This window comes from Vidua macroura, chromosome 1, assembly GCF_024509145.1.
Source record: "Vidua macroura isolate BioBank_ID:100142 chromosome 1, ASM2450914v1, whole genome shotgun sequence".
Lineage (NCBI taxonomy): Eukaryota > Metazoa > Chordata > Aves > Passeriformes > Viduidae > Vidua > Vidua macroura.
In genome coordinates, this window is record NC_071571.1 from 36,081,131 (window position 1) to 36,096,746 (window position 15,616).

Sequence of the window (15,616 nt, forward strand, 5' to 3'; positions counted from 1 at the left end):
GGAGGTGATTCTTCCTCTTTAGACAGCACTGGTGATATCCTTCTGGAGTACTCAACACAGTTTTGGGTCCCCAGTATAAGAAAGACATGGACTTACTGCAGTGCACCTAGCAGAGGGTCTGAAAGGAGATTAAGAGTTTGAAGCATACAAAATAAGAGGAAATATTGAGAGAGCTGGGATTGTTCAGCCCATAGAGGAGAATACTCAGGGGCTTTAATCTATTTCTAGACATTTCTGATGGGAAGGAGTGCAGAAAATTGAGCCTAATTCATTTAAGTGGCAACCAGTCAACAGACAAAAGTTAATGGATACGAATACAAGGAAACTAATTTAAAAATACAAATAACTTCTTTTACTTGTAAAAGACTGGAAAAGGTTGTCCAGAACAGTTTTGAAGGCTCCACCTTTGTAGATATTCAAAACCTAATCTCCTTAAGAACCTGCTCTAACTGACCCTGCACTGAGATAAGAGGTTGCACTAGATGATCTCTAATGGAATCTTCTGACCTTAAATATTATGTGAATCTGTAATTTGATTTATGGGAAAGCATAAAAGGTTTTGCTCAAGTTATTTGTATACAACACTAGCATTAAAAATATATATACACATTTTCAAATATTGTCAATCACGTTTTTCTGTTGTTTTTTAAGGCTCTGAAAGCATCATGTGAACAAAACACTGTACTTGATAGCATGATCTTAATGAAATAATTACATAAAATATTTCTTTGACATCAAAATATATATATTCACACACATTGACACATATCTTGAATCTAACCAGAGCATGAATTTTGAATACAGAGGATTTGAACATTCATTCATGTTTGTACTAGAACAGCAGAAGAACTGGAAAGAAATGTTTTGTAGGGAAAAATTTAGGTAAATGTTGAAAACCAAAGACTTACAAGACAGAAGAACTAACAGAGGTGCATATGAGAAAAACTGCAAGATAAAATTTGAATTCCTGTACACAGGATGTCAACTAAGCCTTAAAAATTACACATACATTTTTACCTTAAGACAACTTTGGAACACTGAACAATGCATCACAGAGAACTTACTAAGAAAAGCCCTATCATATTCAGCCAAACAACTAATTTTTTTTCCAATAATACAGGCTTTTTTTCTGCATTATTTTTTCTGGTGTCTAGAAGTTTTTAAAACAATGTACTTTCTGAAGAAGATCAACAACAGTAGAAATGAGTAAATTAGAATTAAAAGTAGCCAAACACATTATAATTTGCAGTCCTGCTATTGTAAAATACAGAGAGAGAAACTTGAGAGACAGTAATCGATTAATACCAGTGCATTTTGTGAATCTGGCAGCAGTATTGTTCTCACCATTCCTAAGCATTGGGTCTGAGTATTGCTTCATAACTGGTCCCTACCCCCTTCAATAGTCTTTTTTTCACTCCTTCCTTGAACTAGCACTAATGTAATAAGACCAGAAAATTAATAAAGATTAAAACTAACAGCAAAAGAATGCCTGTATGCACAAGTAGCAGACTGCATAGAAGTGATGAAAACACATGGCTAGGGAAAGGAGCTTAGCAAGGCTACCTTCTTCAGTACCTGAAGTGGTTCTCCCAAAGAGTCATCATTATGCTTCAGTTCAGATTGCAGAGTAGTATTTATTCAAACAATATCTAACCAATCTTTCCCAGAGCAAATGTAGCTGAAAAAGCACTTAATATTGATCTAGAAAGGATAAAATGCTCATGTTATCCATAATATTTGCATTTTCAGCAAAAGCAAAATTTTGTTACTAAGTAGTAGCCAGACAATTTTTTTATTCACTTGCCTGCATAAATTGAAGCTGCCAAAGGAATTTTGCTATTGTAAACTGAAAGCAAGGTGCACAGTCTCTCCTAAAAGATAAATGTGCAAAGAACCAGGAACCTCTGGTTCCTACTGTAAGAATCTACTTTAAGATTTGAATGCTTTACAGAGAAAAACAAAAAAAAAAAAAAAAACAAAACAAGAAAACCACTCAAATTCTAGTTTTTTTTACTTTTAAAAAAATTAGTCCTTCTAAAATGTTTCCCATAATTTCCATTAGCAACAACTGTGAAAGCTGAGCTGCATCTCCTCCAAAATTGCAAACTTACACTTTATTGGTTTGCATTTAGCTATTTAGCAATATTGCCTTCCTGAGGTAAACTTAATCCCATAATTAACAGTTTTATATCATTAATAGCCCTTTCTTCTCATTTAGAGCATTTTGCCACATAATCTTTTCATACTGTTGGTTCACAGAGCAAAGTATCTACCTTTTTGCTTCTGAATTTTTTTGAGCTCTGCTCTGTTCCAAGCCACCACCAACACATTCACCTTGATTCTCTCAAGTTAAATGACTGCAATGAACCCAGTTCAAGATCAGGATTCCTTTTCCATAAGGACCAGACTGAGCTTTCCTTTGGAAATAAAATCTAATTTACCCTCTTTCTACAGTGCTGACATATACCTTAAGGCAAGACAACCAAAACAGTCCTATGGTCAAGATTATCCAGCAATTAAAAAAAAAAATCACTGCTTTAAATTTACAGAAAGAAGTCAGAAAAGAAAAAGGGAAAAGATCTTTCAAAAACAGCTGTAGTCTGTAAAAGAAATTGGCATGAATGACTGTAGGGAAAATATCAGCAATAGACTTTGAAGAAATCTGGCTTGGGTCACTGAAAAGAAAACAGAGGCAGATGCTAGGCTGCCTAGCCCAGGTCACTGCAGGGAGAACAACAGCTGGTTATGTGAGTCTTGCCCAGGACTCATAGTTGGTGCTTGATTCTGCAGTGTAATTATTCAATACCTCCTTGATGATTTTAGTGTAGGAGAAAAATTGAAAGCAAGATGGATTATTTTTTTTTTTTTTGGGGGTGGAGCTATAACAAATTGAACTGTTTATTTAGTAACAACACTTCTCTTCTGTGCATATCCCACAAAAGAGTTCAAATGTGGACTGGCTACACAAATTTTCCTCTGAAATATAAGTAAGAGTTTTTGAAGTGCTCTACCAAGTTATCAATATTTTAAGAGCTCTCTTAAAAGCTGTTTCATAATAGTGTAGATACTTTCAAGACCATCTATATTCACTCCATATTAACTGTAGTATATTTTAAGACATTTTATTTTCACATTCAAATGGGGGTAAGAAGAAGTGTCCTCTGATCACTGCATCCACAATCACTTTTAGCTGAGAGTTAAAAATTTCCATTTTATAACCCACCAAGCAATGTTCATTTCAACTTACGGGGAGCTCATCCAACCAAGGCTTTTATTAAAACCTCTACCATTGTAATTTCTGGATTATGTTACAGAAAACTGAACTCACATTACAGATACTCGTAAGCAAAAGGGAATTTTTAAAGTGAATTTTTCCATGATTGCCCAGCTCACCATTTCATGACTCATGCATTCCTTCCAATCATATTATTCATCACTCCTTTTCATGAAGGCAAGAAATTATAAATGATTACCATCTTGATTTGTCTGAGCACAGAAAAAAATATCTTTAGCATCAATGGACAACTCTACTCCATAGATCAGCTAGTTATTCAACATATATTTGACTAAAAATGCAGAATACGCCTTCAGATGTGCCTGTAGTTTTACTAGTTGTTCCAAGAATGTACAGCATGCACGTGCGTACAATAAAGGCTCTCTCTAAGAAAGAGTCCTAAGAATAGCACTTTTTTAGGTGACTAAAGAGAAACAAAAGATTTAATTTTTTTTGAGGTTGTTACCAAAATAAACTTCTTAATTCCATGTTATTCACTCCCAGGTAGTACAGGTATTTATTGAGAACAAATAGGCATAGCAAGGCAAACAAAACTCTTCAGAAATTGTGAAGGAAAACGTTAAGAAAATTATCTTTTCAACCAACTAAAAAATAGGTATCTTAGATACACCAGGGCAAGGAGTTTGCTAGGAGAGAAAAAAAAAAACAAAAACAAACTGTATAGAAAATGAACTGCATAGAAACAAGAAAAAGTTAAAAAGTAAATGGAAAAGTTTAAATCATCTGAATTTCATGCTGAAGCTTACTATACAAAAGTTAGGTTTTGTAGTACTAATCTAAAACCTTTTGTATCACATGTTGGAAGTGAGATAAATATATTTAAATGGGAGTGTCCCAGATGCTTTGGATCTTTCAAAAATTTGGTCAACTGAAACACGGCACTAGCTACATACATACTCTGACACACAGAAACATGAGAATCAATATAAACAACAATCAAGAAAGAAAAAATAATAAAGCTCTTCACACTTAATATTTTTGCAGGTTTTGTAACTATTGTAAGGGATGTTTTTAATGTTTGCTTATCCTCACAATAGAGTAAGGCGTGTTAAATCCAGCTATAACCATACGTCAAATGCAAGTGCCTGGGATAAAGAATTAGCCTAAAATTAATGTTTACTAAATATAACGCTTTAGAGAATATATTCATGATCTTCAGAGCTACTATCAGCTTGTCATAAGTTACACTTGAATGTTTACAAGATCAGAATTTCAGCTGTAAGGAAAAACCTATTTCAGTAAAGTCACCACACTAGGTATAGCCTTCTTCACTGAATTTCTTGACATTCACTGTATCCCTAGTAAACTGTTAGAGGCTCTTTCTGGTAGGCATCTTAATGCATATGGTAAGATATACCTACACATGGTAGGACAAGGTATGCTCGTGCTAACTTCATGCAAATAAGGGGAAATTACACTAGAAAAACTGATTTTTAGCTTCTCTCAGCACTGGAGACAGAATGAACAAGACTATGATACTCTGACTACTACCATACTGCTAGTAAGTTGCATCCAAGGTAGATGTGCCTTGTCAATATCGACAAACTTGCAAAGTGCTCCTTATCTACACATCACCAAATTCATTAAAACATACTTCAATAAGAAACAGAATCAGAAAAAACATTTGGGATTTCAGGTTGATAAACTCAACAAGCTGTGTTTCTCAAGTTGCTAGTCATCTTTTAGGTGCTATCCATTCCCCACAGTTAACATAAATAAAAAAACTCCGTACCAAATATTGCTTAAAGTTTATATAATATTCACTACCATTACTGAAATAACTAGTTACTGTAGTTCTCATGAGGATTTATTTCACTGCCTGCAAAATAGGAGACATTTTGTCTCCCAGAAATACACCACAATATATGGACAGTTTATGTCAGGTGACTTTATGAATATCCTATAGAAGAATTGAGAAGGGGAGATATTGTAAAATCAAAAAATATTAGATTGCAGTTCACACTGTGAACATCTGAGAAGCCATGTTTTGCGTAAAAATACAAAACAATGATAACAATGCAAACAGAACAATTTACAATGTGAATGTTTAATCATGCAGACATACCTTTTAAAGTTCTTTCAGATAAAAAGGTAGTATCTATCATACTGTGAAAACTATGTAAATAAATGCACAAATATTGTTGTAAGTAGGTAGATATTTTGATGATATAATAGAAAGATTCAACTCTGTAACTGCTTTCAGATGTCCAATACAAAAGACCCTGTGCTCTTAATTACCCACTGTTTCTACCAGTGTTAAGCCTGGAAATGCCTACCATCATAATATTGCTTACTATGGTTACATAATTTCTCTCAAATTCTTATCTTCCTATAGCTGCAGCCTCCTTATGGGATCCTTAGTGTGAGTCAGGAACAACTGGTTTTTCCTTCTGGACCATGCTGTAGAGTGCAATCATGGACTAAGCCTGGTAATGTACCTATTCCCTCTTGCAGACATTCTCTTTCTAGGCAATACTGCAAAGATTTTTCTGCAAAACACAGGGAATTTCTACTACCTTGAGGCTTCTTGTTTTATTAGGTTTTTTTAGCCAAGATCCATATTTCACGTGAACTTATTTTTTAAATAATGTGTGCAACATCTTTTTTTAAAATATAGACTTTCATCAATGTCAACTCTGATCAATCCTACATCCCTTAATACAGACTTCCAAAATGCCTCGCAAAGCAGCTACCCTATAAAATTAAACAGACCTTGAATATTCATTTTACAAAACCAACGCATGTTTGGTCACAAATACTGGATTATTTTTCTAGTATTTCCTTCTTTTTAAACTTGTAAAGTTTGATTTGAGAGAGTGCTGATCCCTATTCTGTGAAGCAAGATAGCATCATTAGGATGACAAAATCAAGTCTTATTGTGGCAAGAAGAAACATCATTTAGTGTCAACAACACACTGCTATTGATTTGAACTCCTCCTTGCCTCACGGGTGAAAATAACAAGCTCTACACACAGACTCTCTAAGCATACCAATAGAGGAAAGAGGCAAGAAAAATACTAAAAATGGCTGTATTAAAGATACAACAGGAAATATGTGAGTCATGAGATGCAAATTCTTTTATCTGTATGAAACAAATTGAAGAAGAGCTTAATATGGCTTCTGCAATTTCTATGGAGTTAGATTAGAACAGAAATATACCTACCAATAATATACCAGATTTAGGCTTCCCAACCAGTATCTCCTAACTGTTCGATACTCTCTGTGAAACAAGTCAGCTTCATGTTCATTATCTAATACTTACTAATCATTTTTCTAAAATGTTGCCTTATTTTAGCATCCTGGTTCACCATTTCAGCAGAAATTATCCTTTAACAATACTGGTAGGATCTCATTAAAGCAGAGCTAAGAAACTGTCAACACAGCCAGGTTGACTCTTTTCCTAATTCTGAACAGAATCCAATTCAGAAAAAAAAAAAAGGATCTTTCTTTTTATAAGATACAAAAAAGAATAAACCCATGGTCATACAACATCAGTATAAATACCACTTTGCACAGTGCCCTGGTTTTGGTTGCAATAGTGTTCATTTTCTTCCTCAGGAGATGGTACGGAGCTGTGTTTTAGATTTAGGATGAGAATAATGTTGGTAATACATTGATGTTATTATGTGGTTGTTAAGCAATGCTTAGTCCAAGTCAAAGGACTTTCCAATGTCTCGTGCTCTGCCAGTGTGGAGGTGCACAAGAAACTAGGAGGCAGCACAGTCAGAACAGCTGATCCAAACTGGCCAAAGGGATATTCCATACCACAGAACATCATGGCCAGTATATAAACTGGGGGGAGTTGATCAGAAGAAGCCACTGCTCAAGGACAGACACAAGCTGGGGAACAGTCAGCAGGTGGTGAGGAATTTCATTTTTTTAACAATTGTTTTTCTTGGGTTTTATTCCTCCTCTCTGTTTTCTCTCTTCTCATTACTATTTTTATTATATTTTACTTTATTTCAATTTTTATTTCAATATCTCATGGGTTTTATTTTTTTCCAATTCTACTCCGCATCCCATCACGGCAGAGAGGGGAATGAGTGAGGGGCTGCCAAGTACTTGGTTGCCAGCTAGGTTAAACCACAAGAACACATCAATAGCTCCTTTTCTAGAACTTAAAGCTATGCATTTGAGCAAATCTGCAAACTAAAAAATGTAGTGAGATGAAATGCTGTTCATGTTGTCTAACTGCACCCAAAATTTAAGCTAATTTCAAACACTTTTGTAGCATCAATTTAGAATGCTAGAATTCCATAGTCTATCTCTTAAAACACGAACAAAGTAATATACACGGCATAAAAAGTTACTTCAAGATAACTTAGTTGTTAAAAATATGTAAGTATAGGGAACAAAGCTATTTTCATACCACATCCAGAAAATGGATGAGGTGTGAAAGAAATCTCTTGTTTAATGTGACCTTTGGCTGTACTTTCACTTGTCATCATTATGAAGTAGCTACTCTCAGTGCCAACACATAAGCTGTGTTATATTATCCCATAACTGTAGTAGCACGTCTTTCAGGGAATGTTTCATACTTCAAGAAACTGGTGGCAGAATGCACTGACAGCACTTACCTTTGTAGCTGCTTATAATAGGTCTTATTCAACAATAAGACCTCATTTACAAAAGGAAATAAGAGGGTACTAAATTTTGGAGAGCATATCACATGAACTAGGATATGTTGAGGAACTCCCTTGGAGTTCTCAGCTTCAGTGAAAACATTCAAATAAGGAGAAATGTAAATTTCAGACTGGAACTCTGCCCCAAATAATAATATTCAGAGCTTTGTTACTGTGCACAGACCAAAAATACTGCATCATTAAGATCCGCAACATACTTGACTTTTCTTAACGCATGTAATTAAGAAAATATTTCTGGAAAGTAAATGAATTTGAAATTCAAGTAAGATTAATAGAACAAATATAGCAAATTTACGTTTTATACAATGGTAGCAAGCTGCAGAATAAAAATCAGTAGCTATCATTATCGAAAGCTGTTCATCTAACACCACAGAGAGAAAAACTATTGATACACACTGTACACACATTTTTATCCATGTATATAAATCAAAGGAAACAGCTTCCTTTAAGGCAAGCATATGAAGATACTAAAGCAAGATACAAATTAAATATTCATACATTCAATATTTCAAAATAAGGAATTTGGATATACACATGCATAATTTAAGTTCTATAGTGAAACCTGTCTACAGAGGCCATTTCTACTGTATTTCAACAGCATTGAAACTTGAAATGTACAATGCAGCCTTTCCATGCTATGTTAAAACTTTAAAGTATATAGCAATTCATTTCAAGCACTAAACATAGAATAAAGGCCACATTATGCACACGGCACTTCTGCAGAGGAACTGCTGCTTTGCCCTATTCATTACAGCTCTGAAACAGGGCTGTCAGTCCTGCAAGGTGCTTTTGGACTGCCTGAGGTACTTGCTGGGAACTGAGGCCAAATAGGCAACTTCAGGAACAAGGTGGCTCACTGGCCCTGAAGAGCCCATCAGTCAGAACTGACTCCAAGTCAAATTCTGATCCCAGGCACCAGTTTTAAACTCTGTTGAGCTGGTGCCTACACCTAAAGCCTGAAATTGGCCCCTTACACAGCCGTTATACATTCACTCCAGCCTCTATGCAGCAAAGATGATATTTCAGACCTTTATGATTGGCAGAAGAAAGGAACACAAAAACAGGCTTCACACTATGTTGTGCACTAGAAATGATTCTTTGTGATCACAGAACCTGAAAGTAGTTTCTGTACAATAACACAGGCATGTTAAATTTGAAGAGCTTATAAATTCCTATGCGTTCAAAAAACACTGGGAGAAAAAAAACCCTTACTATCCACCTTCATTCCCTCAACATGTATCTCCTTCTGCATGTGTCTAAAGACACCAGCATTCCTCCCCATGTATTTTAAACCTTGCCACTTTAAAAGACTCTCCACATGGGTAACTAATGTGAATATTTTATTTTCTTATTAAAAGTTAAATGTATTAGCTCAAACATCAAAAGCCTCATTTTAAAAACATTCATTTTACTGGGACAAAAATATACGTTAACTTGAAGAATAATTAAAGAGTACTTATTAAGGGAAATAAAACTATGTTATTTCTACAGTTTAAAGTAGACATTTGTCTTTGCCCCTTAAAGGTCACTCATTTGATCTTGACACACCTATGATATCATAGAAGCAAAGGCTAAGTAAGTACAAAAGTGGTATTAAGGAATATAAAACTAAACAAAATTAGTATCTACATGGTATATTACTTCATTGAAAACCATCTATGGATTCTGCAAAGAATATACTTTTGCCTTAGAGCTAGTACTTTAATTTTCAAGAACTAAGAAAAAAAAAATCAAAACTAGTCAGTAACAATGCAGCGTTGAAAAGCAATAAACTCAAAATTAAGTTATAAATAATTTAAAGCATGTCATGAAGATGTATTAATAATTCATCAGATAAATAATTTACTAAATAATCAAATAAATAAATAATGAAATACATAAATAAATCAGCAAATAAATAATTCTGCAAAATAACCTAAACAATAAGTCACTAAAACAAATGACAAACCTACAAAACTACAATGATTTTCTAAATTCTGATAGTTTTAAATAAACAAATGTATATAAACTAGATCAATCTTTGGTGGATAGAGAAATATTTTTCACTGCTATTGGTGAATTCCTGATTACACTGCACAAAGATACAATTTTAGATTTTACAAGAGTGCAGTTTTTCCCTTGTAAATTATTAACACGATTGCTACAATACATCCTGCTCTGTATTTTACATGTAATCCCTTTATGTAGCTCATATTTCCCCCCAAAAAATGAAAATCACTTTACAACATTCTTAATTCACATATTTCTTTTTTTTTTTCCCTGGGTGCAGTACTTACAACACTGCAATATCCTTCTTGGTGGTTCTCTTATTGTCTTCTGCAAACCTTCAGAAGTTTTGCTGCAGGGGAAAAACAAGTAGAATAACCTTAATTCCTTAATTATTACAGATGGTATCTCATTCATTAGCAGATGACAACATTTTATTTGAAAGCACAAGAAAAGCTGTTTTATAATTCTACAAAGCAACTTAATGTGAAACAACCATTATAGTTTGCAGACTACCAAAAGTTTTTAGAAGTCTTTGGTGGAACGAGTTCAAGCAGACTGAGGCCTGTTTCTTGTATTTAAGCTGACACACAATCTGTGCAAACTGGCACTAATTCAGATGTAAAGACAAACCACGAGAAGGACAAAATACTTGGCTGACATCTAATGTTATCCTTGATTTTGGAAGTTCATAGTCCTTGAAAGAATACAGTGAGATCATTTAATATCCACTATCTAAGTACATTCACAATTTAATTAGAATACTGCACTCCAAAACCAACACTGGTACCACAAAGGTCAAAATCCACTCTTCTCCTCAATCAATTTTCAATCTCCATTTATTTTAATGAATAATATTGACAGTCACCACAGCTTTCTTCAAAATGGTACTCTGTAAATATAGCAGTTGAAGAAATGTGCCACAAGTGTAATCATGTTACCAGCTTTTATCCGTTCTATCAAAAAGGTTTATTTGCTTTCTTCCATAACACACATTACATACAGGAAAAAGCAAGACAGTTTTACAAACCATGCTACTGACATGATTCTTTATCTCTGTATGGACTACAAAAATGAAGAAATACATCAAATCTGAAGTTATTAATTGTATACATTCATAGTTTTTTGCTCCTTGTTTCAAAGGAAGTCAGTATGCAGTGTTGTTTCTGGAAGCAGCATCTCAAATTGCTGATGGTGCTGCTGTATTTCAGCATTTAAAAGCATAAAGGATAATTTACTCTTAAAAATACCTGGGCACGTTATATTTAACAAGTCTCAAATTCTCTTTAGGGATTATAATAAGAAAACACTTTGCTTAATCATAAATTTTATATTTATCTTGGCTGAACACCCTCCTTTGGATAGACTGGCATGTTTTGTCAAGAAAAATCAACACAGTGGAAATGAAGTACTTGTTCTGTTGTGTGGTCATTCAAAAGAGTATGTAGAAGTAATGTAAATGTGCACCAGCGCTGCTGATAATTTCACGCTCTCATACACTCATTTCAATTTGCTTTAAAAAGGACTATTCCTCCTGGCTAAATATAGTCATCATGAAAAACCATACCTCCCCTTTGAGCTAATAACACTGCAAGCCTCAAGATACAACAGTAGAAAAACTTCTATATTATAAGGAACCTGAAGCACTTTCTTCTCACAGTATGTGTTTCTGAAGTGGGACAAATGAGACTAGTTTTTTTATTAACATATTCTCATTTAGTGTACACATTTCTCTTTGAAAATAACAATTCATTCCCACACCACATCTCTGAATCCCATACTGCACCCCCCCAAAAAAAATATATATCCCAAATGCTTATTTTTAAAAGCAATGGGTCCTTGTAAAAGCAGCCTATACTTTCACACATTGAAAGACTTTGAGGATTACTGGGACACACAATGGCTCTGGAGGTTCTGGAATCAGAGCTTCTATAGGAAGAACCATTTAGTCATAGAGCATTCATCTGCAGCTTTGGATCCTCTGGTAGCAGTGATTTTTCACCAATGAGTTACAGTAGAGCTAAAACTGTAATTACAGTTACTGACTTTTTAATTACTTTCTAGTTTAATTTGGGCTTCTAATCTGTGGTTACAGAACTCACCTCCTCACACAACTACTTCTGTCTAAGCTAGAGGGTCATAATTATCTGCTCAAGACATGTAAATCATTAAAAGAGGGACACAAACCAGCCAATGACTTGGATACTGCCACCTTTCTCCCATTTGCGATCACATGCAAATTCTACCCTACACAAGAGACAAAGACAGAAACTAAATTTGATTTCCTTCGTCTCTTCTGCCAGCTAGTCCTTTCCCACCCCAGCCCTCGAACATGATATAGGTGCCTACATCATGCAGATCATGAAGAAGATTTGTCAACAGAAGACTAAGGCAGAAGGCACTGATGTTCAGGCGTACTTCACTGAGAGCAGCAAAAATCAAGTAATCATGTACATTCTCCACTCTGCCCAATCTGGGAAACTGTGCTACAACACGGAGGCTCCCTTGCTGGCACTCAAGTTAATTTGGGTGATAATTCAAGGAACTGGATTGTACCCCACACCTAAGAACAAATTTAAAATATTTACAATGGCAAAATTATAAATCAGGTGCATAGGAAAAGGACTGAGCAACAAAGCTATTTCATTGTCCACCTTTTGATATTGCCATTACCAGGAAGTTTCTTAGTTTGAAGGTACAAATCAGACCAAAAGAAACCACATACTGCTGCTTGCTTCTTTTGGGAACCCATGAATATAGGAAACAGAGAAATTTTAGAAAGAGATTGCCATGTAGTATCAAAACTTAGGATTTTTTTTTTTTTTTTTTTTTTTTTAATACTCAGGAGTAAACACAGGGAGAAAGAAAAAGGCTGGACAGACCTGCTTAACCAGATTATACTAATGTAAGGTACTGACCACTATATTCTGACCCACTTTTCAAGGATTCCTGGAATTGTTATAAAGTTACACAAAGTATTTAGCATTATCAATTAAGAAAATAAATAAATGAAACCTGCAATAATTTATCATATATAGGAACTTACATAATGCATAAATATTTCAATACTAGAAGGTTCATTCTTGCACCACAATTTCCTCCCACTATTTATTACAATGGATCAATTAAATTATAGATTATTTGTTTGGCCCACTTCACATAGAAAGATACTTTTGTGACACAATACAGTATTTCATAAAATTTTTAAATGTATTTGATTTTTTTAATCATAAAAAGTAAAAAAAGTGGTTTTTTGACATATTGATAAGTCTAACTAAAAACTAAAAGTAACTTAGTCCTACAATGTTACAGGATAATTCTGAGTATGCTCTTGGTAAAAACTTTGAGTATTTCTGAGTAACTTTTTAACCAGTTTCTTCCAATTGTCTCTAAGGTAAAAATCAATTCTATAATATTGAAACATAGCAAAATGTTAAATCCCAAATTACTGAATTAACTCCTGTCAATACAAGACATAGTTCATTTGACTGTTATGACCCACATTTCCTAGTCGATTTTTAGATAAAAACAAGCAGATTACCAGCAAAGGTTTATCTCAAATTCCCACATGTACACGATGCCACATTAAATATATGCTAATCAACCTCTTTCTCCTCTACTTTTTTTGAGCTGACAACTCATATGACCTGAAGCCATGGTTATCGATTACAATTATTTGACTTTCATATTTATACAATCAGTCATCAGATATGCATGTTAACTGATTTTAACAGATAGTTTTGTATTCTAATGATCAACAGTAAGTGAACATTTTACCAACTTCTTGATTTATAAGAAAATAAAATTTGTATCAGTTTTCACAATTAACCCTTCATTGTATTGATTTGCAGTATTCAATGGAACTTCTCAATAATACATTACCCTGGAAGTACTCCAAATGAAGAAATCTTAATTTTGGTAGCAAAATTTAATTTTCAAATTACAGACACTCTTCTTTTGTGTTTGAAATTTATTTAAACAATGCACTGTCAATTTATTAGAATTGATGAAAGATAATATACACTTAATTGTACTGGGCAAACAAGTAGTTTGCACTTATTTAATATTCACATTTGGCCATTTAAAAGTTAATTTCTTTTTTTCAAAGAACTTTAGTCTTGCATTCCTAGATTTCAATAAGCCCCTAGATGTCATATATATGACAGAGTACAACACTACATTTAAGATCCTTATTTTTTAAGTTACATGCTTAAGGCCAAAGGATTCCTCTGTTGTCATCACTAAATATATTAACTGAACTGTTTTGGTTTTTTATAAGGCTGAAAACTTAAACTTTGCAATTAAAATTTTATTTTGGATGCCCTATTTCTGGAAACATAAAACAAGAAATTAAAAATTGCACACATTTTCAAGTGAAGAATTGACTACCTCTAAGATTATACAAAGTGCAATCATTACTTTCCACAATTAATCATTGTTGTTCCTTATGTCTATTCATATAAAAGAGTGGATATTGCATCTTACTCTCAAAGATCAGATCATGTCTTGTTCTGTAGAAGGGCTCTCCCAATTTAGGCCTTAATTGCTGTTGTACTAACTGATCATGCACTAATTTTGATAAAGAAAGAGATGCTGGATTCCTTTCTCAGCATATTTTAATACCAATATAGATATTTTAATTTCTGCAAAATGCAGAGTCTTTCAATTTTCTATAAATAACTGAATAAGGTGCAGAGGCTATTCAGCTTTTATTCAGGTGAGCTTTGTACACTTCAAGTTCTGCTACTATTCTCTTTTTGTCTGGTAGCTCCAGTTAATTTCAAGTGAGATTTATCCACTGAGATTCTGAGACATTCTCCACAGCAAAAAGAGACACTAGCATGCCCATGTAGATACACAATGTTTATTCAAGATCTTGCAATGAACCAGGAACAGAAGAAACTCAAAGTCACACTGCACAACCATGAACAAGCACCTTAACCCCTAAAACACTTTCATGGACTTCTCTGATTTTTACAAAGTCTTGATTTCATACTGAACATAATGAGAAAGTTAGTGAATATATGATGGGATTCTGTTGCTTACTTAATAGCTGTTTTCCTTCAACTAAGGTTTGCCAACATGACAAATACCAATAAAGCAAATAAATTCTCTTCAATCATTCCCTTCCTGGGAAACAACTTCTTGGCCTTCAACAGAATTTGGTTTTAATTCTGAACATAATGAGAAAGTCTACAGGTCAGCAGAAAGAGAAAATACATTCTACTATATTCACTAACCCCATTTGAACACCACAGATGTAAGTGGAGAAAGACCCTGGTTTCTCTTCTACAATTCAGTGCTATGAGTTAACCACCTTGAAGATGGACTGTAAGGTTTATACTTTTGTAGCTGAGGCATACTTTAAGATAAATAGAAAGGTGAAGTAAAGAGCCTATACTTATATGTGAAACTGTAATATAAACCGCCAGAAGAAAATAGTGGGAAATATAAGAAAAATATGCTAATAAAATCTACATATGTATTTTACAAGTAAATATCTAATAAATTTAGAAAATATATATAATTCCTAGTTTCTAAAAATGACTTCTATCCCCACTTCTTTTTGAACTTGACTTAAAAATTACAAACCTGGTCATGTCAGCTATGAAGAAAAACAAGTAACATTTAACAACTACATTACGTATGGGCTGACTGAGCAAAAGAAGTCCTAACCTGACTAATAAATATG

General features: G+C 33.9%; 1 protein-coding gene across 6 annotated transcripts in view; it reads right to left on the reverse strand.

Moving 5' to 3' along the window:
• TBC1D5 (TBC1 domain family member 5) overlaps nt 1-15,616 on the reverse strand; it is a 317,972-nt gene that overhangs the window by 277,501 nt on the left and 24,855 nt on the right. For 4 of the 6 annotated variants that reach the window (XM_053978144.1, XM_053978285.1, XM_053978212.1 and 1 more), the window contains one exon: nt 10,215-10,276. The exons of 1 other annotated variant lie outside the window; for it this stretch is intronic. The gene's annotated coding sequence lies outside the window, so the exon portion shown is untranslated. Of the gene's footprint in view, nt 1-10,214; nt 10,277-12,378; nt 12,445-15,616 lie in introns of those variants that run through there. One more of the 6 variants, XM_053978439.1, reaches the window with a different exon arrangement.